Source organism: Temnothorax longispinosus, chromosome 9 (genome assembly GCF_030848805.1).
Source record: "Temnothorax longispinosus isolate EJ_2023e chromosome 9, Tlon_JGU_v1, whole genome shotgun sequence".
In the NCBI taxonomy this organism is placed as follows: domain Eukaryota; kingdom Metazoa; phylum Arthropoda; class Insecta; order Hymenoptera; family Formicidae; genus Temnothorax; species Temnothorax longispinosus.
Window position 1 is genome coordinate 15,701,483 of NC_092366.1, and position 22,331 is coordinate 15,723,813.

At 36.3% G+C, this 22,331-nt stretch overlaps 1 protein-coding gene across 5 annotated transcripts in view; it reads left to right on the forward strand.

Annotated features, from left to right (window-relative positions):
- Ppn (proteoglycan-like sulfated glycoprotein papilin) overlaps positions 1-22,331 on the forward strand; it is an 87,587-nt gene that overhangs the window by 9,048 nt on the left and 56,208 nt on the right. The gene's annotated exons all lie outside the window — the stretch shown is intronic.

A 22,331-nucleotide genomic window follows, 5' to 3' on the forward strand; every position in this document is an offset into this window, starting at 1 on the left:
CCTGGTGGTACGAAGGCCTGAAACGTCGCACTCTGTTGCTCCGTTCTGACGCGGCATCTTCGTCGCGCCAACGTCGGACACCACCGTGTTCTCGCCTCCTCGTAATAACACCCGCCGTGGCTCCTCTTCCTGTCTATCGAGCGCGCCGGCTCTCTTGCGCTTTTCCACGCTCGTTCTTCCTTCCTCACTCATCCGGCCGTTCTTTCCGTCTCGCTCTCGTTCCGTCCCCCTACCATTTCGACGCCGCCGTCGCTTTCTCGATGCCGCCTCCTCTACCGTCTACTGATACCTTGATCCACGTGAGCGAAAGCGTCCTCCTGTTCTAGAAGAGAATGGTCTCTCTCACGAGATGAGCAACGAAAAAATATGAGAAAAGCCGCCACGACTAAAATCTGGCTTTTAAACGAGGTATTAGATATAAGTAAGGTAGCGCTATCGGCAAGCACTAGCAAACAAAAGTTTGGTTTTTGATATTGCAAATTCTTTCTACATAAATATTTATTATATATTTTCAATTTTAAATATAGTTTGTATTAAATATATAAAATTTAATTTCTATTATATAAAGTTAAATTTACTTGTTTTAAGAATTATACGATTTAAGCTATCCTGGATCATATGGAATTTAAATGAATTTTCTGCAAAGGTTTCCCCTGATAAAAGAAGTACGTGCTTGGATGTTTTGTTACACGATATTATTAGAAATGGCCTTTCGATCTTTGAAATATCGCTGTGAAACTCGTAATAGTTATTGACACTGAAAAATTACGGTCATCGCCGGATTGACATGATTCCTCTCGGAGCACGAGTTCCGAGACATCTCTTTGCGATCGTTTTTTATTTTTTTCCCCGGCTTGATGTCCGGATACAATGCACGGGGGTGTTGGGATGTAACTAATAACGGAGCCAGGACAACCGCGAAACGATTTTGTGGCATGACAGTTCTCCCACTCATTCTGCGGTCCGAAACCGCAAAAGATGCCCAGACGACTGAAATTTCCGATGAGAAGTAGAGTCACCAGACGGTTAGTCCTTTACAAAGTTTCCCTTTGTTCAGCGTCCTTAATTATACTTATAATACTTATAATACTTATCGAAGCGTTTTATATAGAGTGCAAAGTAAGTTTTATGTAAAATGTCATGCATTACTAATCATCGAGATCTTGCGAGATAACTTAATTTTTATTCATACGAGAAAAACGTATTAACCAACTATCGCCGGCGGAAATGAATTATTTGCGTGCGGATATCATGCGTCATAAATCAAAGTAAAAAGTGCATTACGAACAAATATTACACAATGATGCAATTATTACGCAGCAGTGAAAGCATATAGTTTTGACCGAAAAAACAAATCTATCATACTTTAATAACTACCACAAATATTTTTCGACAATTCTCGCTATCGCGTACAGTTTACATAGAGCATGTTAAATGAAGCGGTGGTTTACCCGATCAGTGGATTCAATATGATTCAAACATCTCGACCCGTTACGAAACGGTCTTTTCACATCAGACCGCAGATGGTTGACAGGGCGGCGTCCCTTGAATCAGTACTTAGAGAATATAGAATGTAGGACAGTAGGACCTGTTTGCCGAGGAATTCTAAAGATCTCATTATAATAATCCCTCACGTGCCCGTCCCTGCGGGTCGAAACGTCATTGTGATCGCCGATACAGTACCATATATCGGGTGTTCGCGCTTCGATGGATCAATGAATCATCTTAAGAACAAGTTTTTTTTTTAGTTCATCGCGCTTCGTGGCGTGTGTATCGTGGTCCGGTTTCTCACACCCCCGCATCGTTTAGTATCTGTTTCGAACAAAGCCAAAGATATGCCCGGCATTCTTCGAATATCTCAATGGAACACGCGGCTCCCTGGCTCTCTTTGTAAACCGCGGACATCCGATAAAGATTCCACGGCGCTAATACAGGTATATTTGACGTGATTTCGCGTTACAATGCTATACGAGGACACCGAGTGCATCATCGTACATCCTCTGTATCAACTTATATAAATTGAGCTTGATTCTTCACGGTAATGAGATTTCTCTCGCTGCAGCATGCGACGTTAAGCACAATGGAGAATGGGAATTTTTAATCACACGCGCGTCAGGAATGTCACGTATGTCGGACTTGTAGATTATTCCCTTGCTTATTTTTATTCTTTTTACTTCGCAGCATCAGTCTTTATTCGCGCCATTGTTACAACGCAAATATTTTACAGAAGCCCGTTGAATAGGTTGTTTTATTCAAACATGGATATGCAGCGCGTTTTCAATGAGATCAAGGAGAACTTTTATTCATCACTTCATTGTGTCTTTATAATTTATTTACAATAATTGAACATCGCAAAAAAGTGAAAAGTGAACGAACGAAAATAGAGTGAAATTTATATACAAATATAGCCGAGAGTTGAGAACCTACAGAAGTTGATCCTTCATGACTGAGCATTATGCGTTCTTTGAACCCTTGGCTCACTTGTACCTACGTCGCATCGATGTGCTGTAGGTCGGTCCGAGGATTACGACATCCTCGGACGTGGAAGATCGATATGTCTTCGAGGATAAAATTGACTTAGTCGCGTGGGAGTACCCGCGGTCGAGCTTGAACAATGTGACGGTCGAGTCTTCTTTCTCTCTCTTGGATACGATATCTCAATGTCGCATGGGCGACCTTTTACACATTTTACGAGAAACCCTGGTTCGAAATTGCAGGACGTCAAGCTTGAGAAACAAATGGAAGGATGCAATGAAGGGTTTTTATGAATTTCGGCGTTAATTCTTTCGCCGTGAAAAGATCCCAAAGACGGAGATATATTCGCCCGTATATAAACTATTAAAGAAATCCATTAATATATATCGTATATAATTTATTTAATGCATCGTAACAATAAGACGAAGGAAACTATAACGCAAGATGAAATATTGCGAGTCTCGGAAATGTTATTAGATCTCGCTATAAAAGAATTATGAAGTCGAAGTAATAAAAAGTCACTGGCAACTAACGTGATTGTTTCTTGCAACTGGAGCGTTGTAATTTCTAGAAAATTTATTGTCCAAAAATTAAGTTATCGAATCAGCCTGCCGGCCTTTTCGATCAACGTCAGAAGATACCAAGATGGATGTTGCAAGATTGCAGGGTCGTTCCTACCCGGCGACGATGCTCTCGCCAGAGGATCCGGATAATAGGGTTTGCAATTTTTGCCCAGGCCTTTACCGCTCCGCGGAAATCACGGTGTAACGCGCATCTCGTGCACGGTAACGATCGTCGAATCGCGCACGATTGCAGGTAGATATCATCCGCCGTCACACTCTAATCTGTAATAGAATCAGCTCACTCGCCGGCGAATCGAATATAGGGACCGCCCGTGAATGTCGCGCTGTCGGGCTGCTCGGTTATTCGCAGAATATCCGACGTCAATTTAAATTCCTGAATTTTATGACATCTCTGACGCGTAAACTTGCGCTTTACAAATACGTTATCGCGCGCGATAATCGATCTCGTCGCGAAAACCGGAAGTTAAAAATCCGAAATAAATAACGAGAAAAAAATGCGAAGCATAGAACCACGAAATATTTGAATTATTTGATTTATAAAAAAATAACAGTTTTACACACGAAGGCAAAAAAGATTAGACTAATGCTTTAGACTAATGTTCTTCGATGACTCAGCAAATCAATTTGCGAATCAATTGGCTGTCTCATCTCAAACTCGTTTAAAACTTTATTAAGTTACGATTTCAGATTAGACAAGACGATTAAGAATTGTCCTATTATTTCATCGTTAATTGCTTTCATTCAATACAATTAGAAGCTAAATGTACTTGTTATAAAAATGTCTTAAATACCTATATAAATATATAAATGTTATGCGTATAAATAATCTCCGATTAAATAAATTGCAATAAGATAAATAAATAAGAAATTATTAGTATTACCCCGATGCTTCACTGAGGAAAAATCAATTTTAAATTAGCTGAAAAGCCTGTAGATAAATAAAACTACTGATATTTGTTATAAATTAGAAATTATAATAATTTTAATCTCCTAATGAAGGAGATGTGTAAATGCAACAGCTGTAAATCGAAATGATAGGTCATACGTTTATGATGTCTGTGACACTTGTGTGGTCGCGGTAGACGTGAAGAAACCTTTATCTTGTAACTAACGGGTGTCGGGTTCTTGTATGCACGGTGCATTAGCAACGACAGCGAAGACGCTTCCGCCTGTTACCTGTTTACTACATACAGTAGCTATACTGTTCTTCTAGACAGCATTCTCACATTGCACCTGCGCCGCAATTTCTACCTACCTACGGTGATATCGCGAACATAATCGTGCGCATCCTTCATCCACGAAAATGTCTATAATACTTTCCTTATGCTACGCGCAGCTGACTAATATTAATGACAAGCAATTCCGATAGAGCAGTTACTGGAATTCTTCATGATATAATTAAGCAAAATTTACGTATGAAATGCATCAGCGTCAATGAACAACAGAATTAATTACCGACCTTGTCACATCATAATTGTCTAGTTCTCATCCATAGCTTTGAAACAAGTTTTTCGAAACAAATCAATGTCGTCTGAAATTTTTAATGTGTCTATTGCACTGATATTGTACTTAATAAAGCTGTTCATAAATCTCGTGCTGCTATCAAATCGATTAAATTAATTGCATCTAAATGAACAAATCATGCGCGTACATAATAATTCGCGTTAGTTTATTATATATTTTATGATATTATTTATGCTCTTAGTTAAATTTTTAAATAGATAAAAGAAAATTTAAAGTTACATATTAAACAAAAATCGTAAATAATGAAATTTTCGATGCACGAAAGATTACTCGAGGTACAACGTTTTCCTTAAATGCTTTCTTTATAGTCTAAGAAAAAGTCTTGTCATACCAATTAGTATTTTTATCAGTTCACTCTTCTTTGACCAAAGGAATAAAAGATAGGAAGAAAGATAATTCTCGGAGAAATTGAAATGTTTTGTAGTACAAGAAAGCCGCGTTAATTGTGGTAGTTTTCCAACGCAGTGAGATAAATCGTTTTATCTTAAATAGGCATACACGAACAATGCCGGCGGATAATATTGAAGATCCTCGCAATTTATGTGTCGAAAATTCAAGGAAATTGTGAAACCGCGGTGGACAGATATTCGCGAGCTTAGTTTCAGGAATGAGCAAGCAAGCAAAAGAAGGCATAGCCATTGAGTATCGTGCAAACAAATTCGCTGCTAATGACTATTGATTTAGGTTGTGCGAGTGATTTAGGCACACTATGTGTATTCAACATTTTGCATCTCATTGCGTACTCTGATCACGTTTGTGACGACCGTCTTGAATATCATTCAAGAAACGAGAACGAGAACGAGCGGAGAGAAAAGTAGCAATTCTGTAGTAACTTTCGATATACAGTTAAACGGAATCATTCTTATAACAGAATGCTTTAATCATGTCTCCAAGTAAGTCCAGTAGTAAAATATTTCAAAAATTAAAACATTTTAATTTTAATTTTAATTTTTAATATTTGTTTAAGTGTTCATAATTTGTACTATTTTATTACTACTTTCATCTGTACTCAACCGCAACATACAAACTACAACCTCATATTAATAATTATCAATTTAAATATTTCAAGTGTGTGTGATATAGTCTCCAAATAACAAATACAAAAGTATATATATATATACCGAGGCAATCCGTAGCTTGTGTATTCTAAGAATTTCTCTGTTTTACAAATATGTATTAAAACGAAAATGAATATATATGTTCCTGGTCAAATACTCTATTATCATAGATATTCCCGTCTTAAGCAGCTTGAGGACCATTACTTGGTCGAGTATTTAAAGAAAATGATTGCTCAGTAATGATTCATCATCGGATGAGCGCGTTAGACTCACATAAAATTTGGACGCGTGTGCATTCTGAGTAGTAATGGCACGCTTGATTAATTTAATTGACGCAGTGTTTCATATATCGCGCAGCACCAGGCATCGTCGACATACTCTCGCGTTCACAGGTGTTGCTGACGCGCGCATGCATGACTCTTCGTCGGGTGTCGCGTGCTACTATCTTCGTTAATTAGTATTTATTCGCTAATTAGTTATTATTTGCCGTGATCTATTGTGTCGTAGAACCAGACATTCGCTCGACGCTTAATACTGCGTTAGCTGACGATTAATTTCAACAAAACGTATCAAATTCTATCAAATGTTATAAAATGAAATTGGTGTTGTATATCTTTACAGTTTGATCTTTAGATCTTTAGTTTGATCGTTAGAATCTTTTAGAGATTTTTTAATGCAAGTTAATAAAGCTTTGTTTCTCGAAAGCAAACATTTTGTTTGGGGAATATCCGCTTACAACGCAAAAATGATTAGTTTATTATTGACTCGTATTATTATATTTAGATGCATTAATGCGAGCAGTTTTATTTGTTAATTGAGGCCGTTAATTAGACCATGCACGATAACGCGCATTTGATTGAAATGCACCTGCGGCGGTTAGTTTCGTTCGCTCAGCAGGGTGGCGTAAGTTGCACACAAATCGCTCGTTAGCGGGCGAACTTTAAATTACCGACCGTCCTTTTTGTCGTGTTTGCCTCGAGTTTTGGAGAACGCAACCGCGGCACACCTTCTTTGCACCTCATCACAGAGAAGCAAAACTCCAAAAAGATTCTTTCTTCAGCGAAGAGATTTCTTTCTTTTAAACAACTGTTTTTTAATAGTAGATTTTTTCAAATGATAGAAGATTACTTTTTGCGATTTGCACAATTAATAAAGATTGATTTTTAATCAAATATAACATTCCACGTTAAAGCTATAAAGAACTTTTGATATCTTAATTTATTTCTTAAGCGACTGTTACTAAAAGATGTTTGCCTCGATGTTTGCAGAAGTTTATGGGAAACATGCGTGATTTTTTTCATTAATTTTTTATTTAATAAATTTAGTTTAATATACTTCTTTTTAACGATCAAATAAAATTTTTATATAGATATTTATAAAAAAAAATATAAGTCTTTTTTACTGGTTTCCTTTCTTTGGTGACACATCTGATTAGAAATTTACGTTGACTCATATGTTCAAAAGATCCCGCTTTCGTTATTCTCAGTATACAGATAAAGAATTATGAATATCAGTTCTGTCTTCTCAATGAGTTAATTCACGAAATCTCGCGTTGTTATCTAAGCTTTTATCAGAAACAGTAAAGTCTTTTTGCGGGTTACTCCTTATCGACCCGCGCAGACCCCTCTTCTTATGGTTAATCAAATCTTCCGGACAAAAATCTCACTGTAGAGAACATAGAAAAAATTGTCAAGTTACGCATAGTGTTATAATATTAATACGTAAAACATACACATTTGTATAAGGAACTACTTAATAAATGATAAGTTCAAACTCAGGATCAAGGTTGATAATTTTAATGTTAAACGGGCAAGAGAGAGATATGTGAATTATTATATAAAATATAAAATAATATATCTGCTGATTTTTAAAATTTTTAATATATTAAATATTAAATATTGATTTGAACTTGCGTGACGTTAAAGAGATTATCGTAGTCACGCTTTGCAACATGTTCCGTTTGTGATCAATCAGTTTCAATATCACGATGACTTGCAATTAGACGTGTGCATTAGTATGAGTTTTATGCCGTTAGAAAATATACAAGTAATTCCACGAGTACTTATTTGCATTCATATCAGCACCGTTTTCAACGCAAATGTGATAGTACGCGTCGCTTCACGCCAGATGAAAAGGTTCTATATCCGCAAACATTTTCCGCGGATTTAAATAGCACTCGTCAGAGTATGACGTATGACCAGTTTTTTCAACATGTCAAAAACGTGTTTAATAAGAGATCGACCGGCAAAGCGATGAAAGCATTTGACGGACGTTAGATTCATCACAATCAACTACAAATCACGACTCATACTTGTTTGAAAATATTAGAGAATAAGATTGGAAAGTAAATTAATGAGACTAGCTATCATAAATTTTCAAATAATGCACTTGGCATATACATATACATATTTAGTATATTGAAAACGACGTTATAACTTCAACATGATTTTCGTCTTTACAGTTTGTAATAAATCATATCAAAAGTGATTAATGATGGCAAAAGTGAAAATTATATAGTTATGCATTAATTTTTAGACGGACATTATTGTAAATGACAAATTTAAGTAATTATTGTATAATGTACATTTATTTATTTGCATCAATAAATACAAATACATATTTACAAGAATAAAATAAGATCTATTAAATTATTTATGATAAAAAATAATTACATATATTTAATATATATTCGAAGTCAACTCGTAATATTGTTTTATTTTTACGAATATGTTTGATATGAATAATCAAGGCGTGACGATATTAACCAATATTCCAAATAATTTGGTTATCTCGGAGTTTGGAGCCAGTTAATCAATTAAATCATAATCGAATTACTTGATGTTGGCATGAATGCAGCTTACTATACATTGACATCTGAAATGTCAATTAACGAATTTTCAAAGTTCATCTATTCAGAATTCCGCTCGAGTAGTTTACGATTATCATATAACTGTTTATGAAAATTGGTCGATGTAATTTTGAATTTAATGAAAAATTTCGTGTTGTCACATTTTTAAATCTATATTGCCAGTTTATCTGCAACACTTTAACACATTATTTAAAATTAACAGCCTAACACACGATTACATCTAAATGCAAATAAGAAGTCGACATCACTTCGAGCGCGATCCGCTGTCCAAAATCAATGGGTTGTCCTTCCTACGAAAATCTCGAAAGTTAGGGAACATTTAATTTCTTATCTGACCTGACAACACATTGCGCGCCTTGAAATCTCGAGAATCCTTCATCTTCTTATTTCTTAATTTCTTTTCGTTATTGTTCTTTAATGAATCAATATCCGGTCTTTAATAATAAGCTTGAAATTACAATTTTGCATTGCCATGTCGCAATCACGATTCTATTTCACTGATTGCTTAATTTTATTATTTCTCCTCTCAAATGTGGCATTTTATTGAAAATAAAATTACTTCAGTCTTTCTAATTCTGAAATATTTATCATTAACTTTCGACGGCAACATCGAGATTTGCATAATATATTATGAATCAGACGTTACAATCTTATATTTAACACATATTTAATCACCATTGTTGGTTGTTGGGTTTAAGAAGTTAATAATGTTATCTGCGATGTTAAAAAATATTCGTAAGTAAAATGTCACTTTCCAGGACTAATTGTAACCTCTTAAAAATAATCAAAGACTATATCGTAATCACTTTAGTTACAAGAATTTTTAGATATGCCTTATAAGTAATGGGATAAAATTGTGATTGATTACAAGTGTAGAGCCTAATATATATTTTTGATGTGCAATTACACCAAATCATATTATATATTTGTACATTTGTAATTTGTGATTTCTGGAAAAAAAACGTAAAATATTTTTATTAATATATCCTACGGAAGTTTTTTAACTATTATTTTCTCTATAAGATTGTTATCCTGCGAAACACAATTATAAAAGTTACAAAAAAACATAGTAAAATAGGAAAATATAAGTGAGAAGTAGTGATGCGAGTTTTACTAATTAAAGTGACGGTGTACATCAAAGTGCTCATCCATCGTAGCCGAGGTGGCGTTAATGGAAACGTCAAACATTCTCAAAGAGGGGCACCGCGGTCCTCGTGACGCAGCAAAGCAGGATTAAAGTTCTTCAGGTGTTCCAGAAAAGAAATTTCTGAGAGAAGTCTTCCGCGAAGTCGCGACATCATCCATCTGGTCAGCGCGAGCTATCGGAAGCGCTTATACCGTGGCAGGAAATCGATACTATTTCACGCAGTTTGTGGCTTAGGCAAATGAAATAGGATGCATATACAAAAATTGATTGATATATTGTAAATTATTTTACAACCGCACGCAAATGTCATTTACACGACAGACAGACAGCTTCGTATATATAAAGTTACATAATCTTGCGCAAAATCCAAGAAACGCGTTCTTCATATCTCTAACTGCGCGATAAAATTCTTCAATAAAAAAGACAGAAATTTACATTTACATTATGTAATTAAATATATAACTATACGTATGAGGATATATAAAGAGTGAATATATATATGTAGAAGAAGAATTTTACTCGTAATTCATATGTATACAAGATCACAAACGAGGTGTGAATCATTGCAAATCAATTGGCCATGTACACGGTACTGATCTTATATCTTGGCTGAGATGCTGTTCCTGACATTCCTTGTACGCTATGCGCCGTAAGGAAGAGAACGTACCGCAGTCTATTTATCACTGACCGTTCCAGAAGGAACCACCCAGGAAATACAAAGCCGCGAATGTTCTTGCATTCGAACCGTGTGAGGAAAGATGACTTTAACGGTTGCTCAAATTTCATTGCGTCAATGTTCGCCCGCATTCTTTTTCTCGTAAAAAAAGTGTCTTAGTTATTTATACAACAAACTGCCTAACGTTCGGCGTTCGTTTAATCTCGTCGTATCATTTTTATGTTTTAAACAGAGTTTTGTAATTAGGACAAGCCATATAATGAATTATGAATCACATGTAAGATATTCCGCTTTTATTATATATTACTCAAAAGTATTTTTCTTCATTATATTATTAATAACATTTTAACAATCTTAGTATCAAATATATTATTTAGAATTATTTTTAATCTTATGAAAGATACAGCGCATATGTAATAATCTAAAATTAACCGCATTTGGTAGAGGCTGCAACTAAACTTACCGAGCCACGATTCGTTTGTTTCTTCTTCATTCAGGCAAAACATCGGAAGATTTTCGTATATACTGTCGTTACATTGAAATGAAACACGTTGCTTCTGATGTGGTGAGGAAGTCTTACGCGCGAAGGTCTTCATCCTTCCCCGATTATTTTTGGTGCGTATTCCGCGGAAGCGGATCTTTGACGGTCTTGCGTGACGATTCTCTAACGTGAATACACGCGAATTTAACGTGCTTTCCATTAGTGATATGTTAGAAATTTATTTGGTCAAGTGCACGGTGCGGTATTCCGTGTAGCGTGCCTCTTCGAGGAAACTAATTTATTACAAAACTTAGTTTTATTATTTCTTACTTTTTCTTTTCTTCATCGTTTTTATCTTTTTCAAAAGAAAATAAAGATATTTTACTGAAATGACTATACATTCAAAGGCAATTGATATCTTTTACTCATTATTATCGCGAAATTGTTCCTCATCATATATAATATTACTAATAAGAAAAGAATCAATTACGAATTACAAAATATGTTATTCAATTATATGTACTTTATTACACATTTTATGTACAATTAGATTTTGTTATCGAGATGAAAATCTCGATTGTATTGAAAATCTGTATTGTAATAGCAAAAAACTTTCCGTAACAGATTAACAGGAGATTCTTTTTTGTGTATTTTGAAAAAATTCAACTAGAGTTTTCCGTTAAACAAATCCATAAAACTTTTTTTGTAAACAAGTTTAATTTTATTTTTGTGACGGATCTATCGAAACGAGTAACTCGCTATTATTTTTTTTATCGCATACGTTGTTCTGTACAAAATAAAAAAATATTGGCAGAATCTTACGCTTATACTACCTAATAACTTTTGTGAATTTTACACATTCCTGTATATGCTTTTGTATTTTTATATATATATATATATATATATATATATATATTTACTTATTAAAATTAAATAAACTTCTTATTAGCATGATACACGTTAAATACGAAATAATAGATAATGAAGATTATCAATTATTTATCAATCGATCACTATGCGATTAATTAAAATTTGAAAAGTTAATTACAAAATTCGATGTAACATTGTAAACATTCCGATCGTAAACCAGCGCTTTGGTTGACATAGCACACAAATGGTGATAATACATGGAACTATAACTCGCACTTGGTAATTTAATCATCGACCGTTGCGGGCGGAGGTTAACTGATTAAAATATAAATCGCGGCTTCTACAGAATCAGATTAAATCATCCAGCGCTACAGCTCACTTCGTATGATTTATTATGATCCAGATTTTAATAACGATATTAGGATCAAAATTAACGCGGTATAAACTATCACTGTAATTTGCGACGCTCTAGCACAATAAATTTTAGTTATCTATTATCTATTCTTTTTACATTAAAATGCAATTTAATTAATGTTATGTCTAAGCTACATATAAATATTAAGTACATATTGATATATGTACTTAAACGATATTGAACAAAATATTTATGAAACAATAAGCATTGCAAAAAATAAATTTTTAATGGATAAAAATAGAAAAAAATCGGATATTAGAATTTATTAAACTTACTATACATATAAGAGAATTACATAGATATTTCTCGCACTTTTATCTCATCAAACGTGAAATATCTCGGGCAACTAACACGATCTGTCATGCCAAATTTACATTTTTTTTCTTATTCAAAAATGTCTGTAATACATATAGCTGCAACGGTAAACTCGTGTCATTCCGCGCATAAGTCTCGCTGAATGGTTCTCCCACTGTTCCAAGATACAACAGTATCTATATACCTTGCGAAAACGGAAAAGAACTGCCAGTGAATGATGTTGAGTTGCATACCGAAGATGCAGCCAGAGGTGTTCTCGTTACTTGAAGGACATCACTCTGAAGACGAGGCTGAAAGAATATCCATGTGACAAAATATAAAAGACACCGGCAAAAACTCAGATATGCGCGAGAATGAAAGAAGAGACGAATGAGAGAAAGACTGTCACGGGAGGAAACTGTAGAGAACAGGGAAGAGCACTATCGTTAAAGCTGTGCCTGGCATCACAACGTCGCAATTGAATCGCATGGATAGATGAGTGTCGGTGTATGCACGTATGCTTGTTGTACGTATATATATATATATGTATACGTACATGTGTGGTGTGGTGTGTGCCGTGTCACTGGCAGTTAGTAAGAAGAGAGATATAGGTGAGCAAGAAGACGGTGTGAGATGATACAAAGTGGCAGGAGGAAGGAGGTAAGAGACGATGCAGCGAACGAAGAGACGTGAGAGGAGTGCAGTGCTCTCCTATAAACACTTCGTTGCTCATAATCGCTGTACCAAGCTGCTGCTGCTGCTGCTGCTGTTGTTGTTGCTGTTGCTGTTGTTTCATCCGTGGAAGTAGATCACGTTCTCAGCGCGCGATTAAGAAGTTTAGCCGCGCACATCTGCGCACGACGCCACAAAGGCTGCATTTTCGAGACGATTTTGTAAATTTAAATCCGCTCGCTTTTATAAATATTAATTGTGACGTTACGATGCTAGGATAAGTATACCGTTCTAATGTAGGGTTCGGTAATGCTTGACTCAAGATGATGATGCGCGGATAATCGGGCATATAAAGTTATGATAAATTAATCGACGCAGATTTTATCGCATCGTACGTTTAAATCTCGCGTGATCGCGTGCGGCAGCATAAATACATGAGCCTCGTGCGCACTTAGCCGGCGGCGTATATGTATATGTAGATGGTGAAGAAGCTGATGCATATTGTTGCAACAAGTGCATTGCCAGTGCCGCCTCGCAGTCTCGCCGCCGCCGGTCGATCGGCGCAGACAGCACGGCGCTATTTGTACCGGTGCAGACTATCTCGGAGCTCGGCACATATATATTACGTAACGGTGAATTACTCTGGGTATCTTCTAGCCGGATTTACAGTACCATGGAGAATGCATTGTTTCGATACAGGATAATGCCCCAGGAACCAAAATCAACAAGCGTAACCGAAATCATAATAAAATTGACGGCAATGTGTTTATCAGACAGAGTATAACCATTACGATCCAGCTTACATTTTTATAACGTGATACCAATTTTGTTCAAGTCTTTTTGTCCTTTCTATCCAATCAAGACCAATCTGACGATGCCATTTTTATCATAATTACGTAAAGAGATGATCACGAGAGATATGACAGCTCATTAAAGGTTTTAACAAATATGCTGCATCATTTAAGTGCATGTCGTTTTTGTATAAATTTAACGGTCAATTTACGAGAATGACTTTGTATAATAATCTCACCACTGTATCATCCTGGTAAAACTTTAAGCGTATGAGATTGTATATAAGCTTCTGATAGAACTTTGGTGTTATAGAAAAATATATGAAACGCTCCATAAAATTTCATAGAAAATACTGTATTTTTATCAGCGTATATCTTTTTTTTTAATTAAAATTACTCTTGTCAAAATTAAACCAAAGATAATATTTGAAAAATGTCGAAAGATAATTATTGTAATTAAGGATATAATACAATTTTTATTTATACTATTTGTAAGAAAAGTTGCAATTTCAGCAACTACGATGCTTGATGGTGAAGATTGTTTCCTCCATAGTGGAGTCTCGATCCAAGAGATCGATTCGAGAGGGCATTGTTTGACCAGAAGCCCTTAAAAAGGTTTCGCCCTTTTAACAGGACACAAAAGCCTGTGGAATTTCTCGAGGCATCCCGACGCAATAAACGACCTGCTGATTAAAGCTCTGTTTTTTAATATATAATCTTTTTACTTGTTTCGAGTGAGTTTATTGGTGCGTCATCGTTCATAACACATCTAAAGAAAGGCGCATATAAAGAAATGAACATAATTTCTAAGGAATATAGGCGAAAATTTCTTACATGTTGATTTTTACTGTTAATTACGATGATGTTTTGTAATCCATCATATAAATATGCTATTAAAACTCGGAAAATGTTTTACACGGGCGTGCATCTGAATACTAACATGTGAAAACAAATCAGTCATCCTAGATACTCTTTCTGCATCGATATATTAGAATATTAATTTAAAATAAAAACGAAGTTAGAAAAAAATAAACTATGTTAAAAAGTGCAAAAATATGGCCAACAATAAGTCCATAATTCTGGTTAGTTAAGTAATCGTTCGATACTGATGGACATTGTAATTAATACAGTCATAAAAATATATTATAATTTCTTTTTTTATATCCCGTTAAATATTGTAATCTACAACTTAGGTTTGTATTATTCTCATCTCGCTTTTCAAATATCTCGACGCTACATAGCTCATAAATATTATCATTTTTCTTCTCACATGTAATCGTCGTTAATATCTCATAAAGTGTTCGTAAAGCGAAGAAAATTGCAATGGTTCAAAGCCTTTCCGCGTTGCACTTATCTGCAGCTGCTTTCTCCCTCTTGTCAACTTACGATCCTCGCCGATCATCCATGGCGTTCCCCTGTCGGGTTAATTAGCAGCCATTATCTCGATACTAGCCGTGTAATTAATTACCGCACGCTCGAGAGCTCCTCGTCCAACCTTGGTGAACTTTTCCTCTTCTTTTCTTTCTTCGTTGCCGAGTGAATCACGTAGCAGCGACACGCAAAGCGTATTAATCGTTTTCACGTCCATTTATTCATTTTTAAACGATATAATCATATTCGAGTATAGTAATTGCGATATGTAACACGATAATTAACGATATAATCATTTTTAACGTACCGATATCTGTAACGAAAGAGAAAGAGAGACGATCTCTCAGACGTTTGTTCAATCTGTCGTTAGCTTTAAAAGATGGATAGAATCTGAAATTGAATCTTGTAATTAGATCAATTAGCACCGTGAAATCTTCGTCGCGCAAAACTCATTAACGAAAAGGTAGATCTGCCCAATTAAAAATGTACTCATTCTTTGATGTCGATCCATGTTCATCTCTTCAGTAAGAGATACTCAGTTTTCAACAATTTTTACTGTGCCTTGCATAGAAATTAAAAAATTCTTTTTTCTAGGCGACAATACGTAAGTTTCACCTCATAAAAATATATTGTATAAAATAAGCATTATGCATTACTTTATAAACTTGATTTTAATTTATTTGCCGTGATACAAGTGTAAAATGTTTGTTTACTTCGTAATAGTTATTAATTTAAATTAAGCTGAATTAAATTAATTTAAATTAATATGAATTAAGTTGATAACGAAGTTTAGAATTGAATATTCTCAAGTTCCAATTTTATTTCTTTCCGAAGAAAAATAAGTGTATATAGAGAATAACGAAAAGGGAGAAATTGATCCAATAGCGCTAGCGGAAACTTTGGTCTACGAAATCGAAGTCGTCTTTATCTATTCCGTCGAGACGTCGTATTTCTGGACGTCGCATCGGGGCAATACGTGTGACAGCAATACGATCTACCGCCGCCACCGCGGTAGACGCGCTGCGGTGTATTCCCGGCGGAGTGTTCGTGTCTTTGATACCTTACCGGAGTTTTTTTACGCGGCGCACAGCAGTTTCCCCCGATTCCGCGTATGACTACTCGCGCCCGATCGTTACGTTTCCCATAAAGCTCTAGTATGCATATACATTTACAATAGATGTGTCTATAAAACACACGCGCAGAATCCGCTCTGTCTCCGCGAGCGCGCGAATACACGTACATTGTTTCCTATATACCGAACCAGGACCACCGCTAGCGCGCGGCGGCCGACTTTACGACGAACTCTCCGGCTTTCATACGCGGCGCAGACTCGCCTGGCAGCGACGACGGCAAACGTTGGTGAATGCAATATTCAGCAGTGCCGGCGTTGCTCTTTGTGCTGCTTGATTTTTCTGTCTCCTCCGATATGCAGCCTCGCTCTCCCGGCGAAAGGGGGGAAAGAGTAGGCCCTCCCTCTTACCTCTATCCTGACTTTTCTCTCTCTTCCCTTGACGTGCCTGTGTCTTTCGCCGCGCTCAGCCTCTCTTCCATCAGCTTCTTTGATTCTTCACCTCTCTCGCGTCTTTCTCGTTTCTTCCCCTTGTCTCGCCGCGCTAACGCATTTCGCCTTCGTCGTCCCGACGATGACGAAGACGGGTGCCGCACGGAGGCCGTTTACTGTTTACGAGGCTCCCACCAGTGCGTACGGCGTTGCAATTATTGTAAATTGCCGCCGTAGCGTGAAAGAGCGTTCCCCCCTTTCATAAATTTCGTACGGCGGATACGGGCCCACGATCGAATTTTTATTCACGATAAACGCGCCACCGAAGGAGGAGCTAGGGTAGTAGCGACCGAAGGAACGAACGAACGACCGACCAAGCGATCGGTGCAGGCGTAATCGCGTGGAAAGAACTTTCAGCGCGTTAACGTCCCAATTCAATGTTTGGGCGACTGAGTTTGCATACGGCCAGCGTATCATAAATTATAACCGAAAACTTGGTCGCGTTTACCGACGAAAATTCAACCGAAACTTGATTACAAACTATTTCTAGGTAAATGCGTATATGTTTTATCGTATAATGAATGTGCAGTATATTTTTATGAAAGTAAAACAGAGGACCTGTACATTTTACAAGTCTGCACAAATTCGTTATTAATTGATGAAAAAATTTCGAGCGTTTATAATAACTCAAGAGTAGTGCTGTTAATAACTATTATTTATCGGATGCTTCAATTTTGTAGAAAATTAAATATTTTGCAGTAACAAAATACTTATTTATATCAGAAATGTTGATCCGGCTTACGTAAATCTGACGTAAGTCTCGAGACAAATGTCACAAGAAGCAACGATGTTCGTGACGTAAATCAATGCGGAATATCTTCTGAATAAAAAAAAGCAGCCAAATTATATAATCTGACTATTAGCATCGGATTCGGGGAGATACGCCGCTCCGACAGTAAGTAGCTGTGGGCTTAAGTGAGCTTTAAATCGAAGGGCTCACGAGATGTTAATGCATATGCGACGAAGAAATAAAACGGCGACGCTCCGGCGGCAGGAGAGAAAAGAAAAAAAAACCGGGAGGGATGGAAATCCCCTTTAAGACTTAAGAGGATGAGAGCCACCGTTTGAAACAATCTAGCTAATTTCCCGAGCCCTTTACAATCGACCGTAGATCAGGGGAGGAGAAAGAGAGTCACGACGAACGCTCGCAAGGATCCGAGAGATAATCCTCCGAGCCACTCGGGATGCCAACGTTGTCCCTCCGTTCTCCTCTGCCATTGCCCCTTCGTCCTTCAGAATGCGGATTATAGTGGAATTGTCGCCGCGGCGAAAACTCACCGTCTCGTAAGTTGCAGTGTTACCGCGTGATGCCGAATTTGTAAGATTATTTCGCCGTTTTATACGTGTAAACGTAAGACCACTTCTAAATACAGATTAAATTAACAGATGTCTCGCGGTACATTCTCAATCAATTTGATGTTGCAAATCAATTTTGATGAAGAGAGATGCGTTGACATCTGTCGTGTTTTTTTTTACTTAAAAGCGAAGAAAGGAATGTATCTACACATCTAACAGACGGCGTTATATCACACTTTCGCTGGAATTTAACGAGAATGGCCTGTAGCAGAAGAACTACACATACGCGGGACTAATCGAGGTGTGTAGGGTTTGGGTACAGATGAAAGAAGGCGGTAGATATTATCGGTAAGAAGATACCTCGAGATGATTATTGTCAAACATTTCATCGGCTAAGACGTTTCGGGTAGGCCGCCATAAATCCCTTTGAGATTTACGCGCTTCTTCGTATCATCCTCCCATCTTCTTCTTCTTGAAGAATCTACTGCCAAGTTACGATGCACTCGTGAGCGGAAATTTTAAGTACTTTACTCTCTTCGGCAAACTCGAATCGTTTACTAACAACGTGGCGTAATACATCACTATGTTTTTTTTTATTTATATTATTTACACTATGTGAATGTAATTTATCTTTGTGTAACATGTTTAATACTTGCTTTTTATAAATTTTTAAATGCATATTTCATAAATGTAACTTTACATTCGTGACGTCACCTTGACCAGCCATTAAGTTATAAAATTTGAAGACCAGAGAAATCGAAAATTAGCTCTACGAACATTTTACATTTTTCTTAATTAATTTCAATACCGCATCATTGAAACTATAAAAACGACGCTTTGCTTATTTTGAGAGTGATTTCAATTGTTACATTGTGTTACCTATATCGCAAGAAAGTAATGTTTACTGAGCTGTAGCTAAGATTAGCCCTTCGGTAAGTGTTGCATAAATTTACATAATATTACATACACAGATCATACGTTAAATTGCGTTCATTGAGCTTTACGTAATTTTCATGCGGTGCTCAAGAACGGCGTCGAATTGAATTTCCGCTCCGACGGAATAGCAGTGGCTTTGACCGCCCTTCAATTGCAATGGGAACTCGCGACTCGTATGACGTTCGTAAACGAGACGCGTCCGTTTCGTCATACACCCGTAAATAGCATACCCGAGGGTTATGGTGCACGAATGAACATTAATATCAGTGCGTTTAAAAATAAAAACTTGCGCCTCTCTTGTGGACACGGCTATTGGGTTAACTGCAAAAGGTCTCGAATGCAATTGTAAGCTTTACAGTTTTATGAGCGTGGATTGTCGTTTAAAGCAGGAAAATGTGGATCGGGTTACAGTTGTTAATAGCAATGCCGATTGTAAATAATATCCATTTTGACATATTCTTTAAATTTATTTTTTATTTATGGAAATTATTACTATTAATATTATTATTATTAAAAAATGGTGAAAAATAGTAGAAAAATGTTTTTTTGCATATAAAAATATTGTACTATTACTTTATAAAAATTATTTTTTATAATTACCATATATTTTATTACTATATCTTTATTATCTTAAATTTTTGCAATAAATACTGCTTTCTAATTGTGTAATATTATATTTATCTTACTTACAGTCAATCTAGGTATACGCATGCAATGCTCTCATATCGTTCACTATTAATATTTCTCATTTTCATTAACATTTTGTACTTTTTTTTATTTAAGCAACTTTTATATTTTTAATAATACTTATCTTCTGTCTTTGTCTTCTACATACTCTTCGTTTTTCCGGGAATATGCCTCAAAATTCTCATATCAAAAAATGCTGTGCAGCTCTTTCCGTGCGAGCAGATAGAAAGATATCCATGCATTGCGTGATCCTGTTGATGTATTTTTCTTTCTCTTTCTTGGCGTATTCTTGGCGCGCATAATGTCGCCTCGTTAGTCTCTGACGTTATTTCACCACGAACCTGCTTGTTCCTTTGTGCGTTTTCTCGGTTCGTCCAGGATAAAAATTTGACAATAGCACTTTTGCATTAGGTTCTGCGATACGTGTTGTTAAGTTCTTTTAATGGTGAGATCTTTGTTATTTCGCACATGTAACGGCAAATTAGTACGCCGTTTATTGCTCCTGCTAAATTCTACATTCTAAATTTATCGATCGTGGAGCCTTGGCATTGCTTTTTGCAATGCTGCTTTTGACCAGATGTTTTCGATATTATAAAACAATGACAAAATCTATAATAATACTAATAAAATCTATAATAACAATGTAGATATAGAATTATAGAGAGTATACTTTCCTTACTTGTTACAAACTTGACTAAATAAATAAAACAGAAAAGATATTTGATTACATTTTGAAAAAAATTTAAACACGGAGATGTAAACGTTCTTATAGAAATGGCACGTACGCGGATACGCGAAGGAAAATCACTACATGTTTTTTTTTTTTCAAGCCGTAAAGAGACCGTACTTTCGAATTCCGTCTGCCAAACGTTCGCGTGGGTATTCAGAGAGCAGAATACACATTCGTTCCTATTACAGTTATAACACGAACGTCTCTACGCTTTGTCGAGTGCCGTTCTTAAAGCGTGCTTTGCCCACACTCTCACGTATAGTAATCTCGATCCCTGGGATCCCATCGACCAGTACTCACTCGTAGATCCTATGCTGGATTCCCAGCGTGATGCTGGGTTGCTTTTGTGGAAGCTTCATGACGCTTTCTGATACCCGCGTCTCTCTCCCTCTCTCTCTCTCTCTCTCACTCTCTCTCTGTGACGACGTTGCGAGAAGTAAGATTAACGTTAAGAGAGCGGCACTCTCTCATTAACTATGCAAGCTGACGTGAGAGCGTCTCATACTCAACATTATGAGTTCTCTTCGCTTGTTCTGAACAGATGATGTTGAGCTGAATTTACCATAGCGGAATTTATGTTGCTTATCTTCCTTCTCTTTAATTATCGTAATAATTATATTATAAAAAGTAAGCGAGTGAAAAATAAATTTATAAGAACTTATATTGCGTATGTCTAATTTTATCGGAATTAAAAATATATGATCTGGTGAATTTCTTTATATTAATATCCATTTAGTCTACAATTTCTTACTTCTTTACTTAACTTCTTTGAAAAAATGTGTTTGATATAAAACTTAGTGCAATTTATCGATCTGCTAAAATATTTTCTTGTAAATGCTAAATGGTTTTTGTTTATCGCAACGCCATAAAAAGTTTTACCCGATTTCTGAGAGCATCGACGAAAAAAGTCGTTATCGCAGGAAGAGTAAAACCTTAAAAAGTTGCATCGTTTGGAACTGCCCCGAAAGAACTGCAACGTCCGCGGTCAAGTGAAACAACCTGCCAATTCCACGAGGAAAATTTACAGCATCTATAAAGTCTTAAAGTGGCCCGCTTAAGCGTTCACACGATATATCCATATATCGCAGAAAGTCAATTCCGTCATCAGAAGATCGTTCGAAATGGAAGGAGCGCTCATTGTTTCGTTGATTTCGAGGATTATATAAATTCTCGAAGGAACGCTAGAAATCATTAGAGTTCGTAAAAGGCAAAAATGAACGAAATATGATTTCCTATCGACAAAATTTCGTTATAATTACGAGGAATGATGTATCCTGAAGAGTTTAGATGCTCGTCATGGATAATTATCGGAGTAAATTCGGGATGTATAAATTGGTGATTGGATTTCGATGACAATTCTAGCTCATAAAATAAACCTCGAATTAATCGCCACTGGCTATCGCTGTCTCTTTTGCCTTTTTTAAATTTAATTTTCGTCATCATTATAATGCCTAATTATTAAGAATCAAATAATAACGCCCAATATTAAGAATTAAATAATTGCATCGCGCGTGGTGACCAAGACACGTCGCCTCTTTCACCTCAGAAATGCATTTTGTGTTAGGATGATGTAGCGAAGAAAGTTTTTATCTGTTGCCTGTGAATTTAAGTTAACGCGTAACACAAGTAATGCCGGTGAAAGCCGGAAGTTCAGATGTTGATGGTGCAATAAGCAAATTCAAACGTTTTGCCATTCGACTGTGCGTGAAGAATACAATTACCACCGTGAAACAACAGTTATGTACACACGGTGTGTGACGTAAGAACTGATGTTAGCGACGTTATTAACGTGAACCGGAAACCGCAGAGAGAGAAGCTGCGCGTCCGTCCGTGCCGAGATTTCGGAAATTATTTGGTCGACCGGGACGTGATGGTCATTATCGACAACGTACGT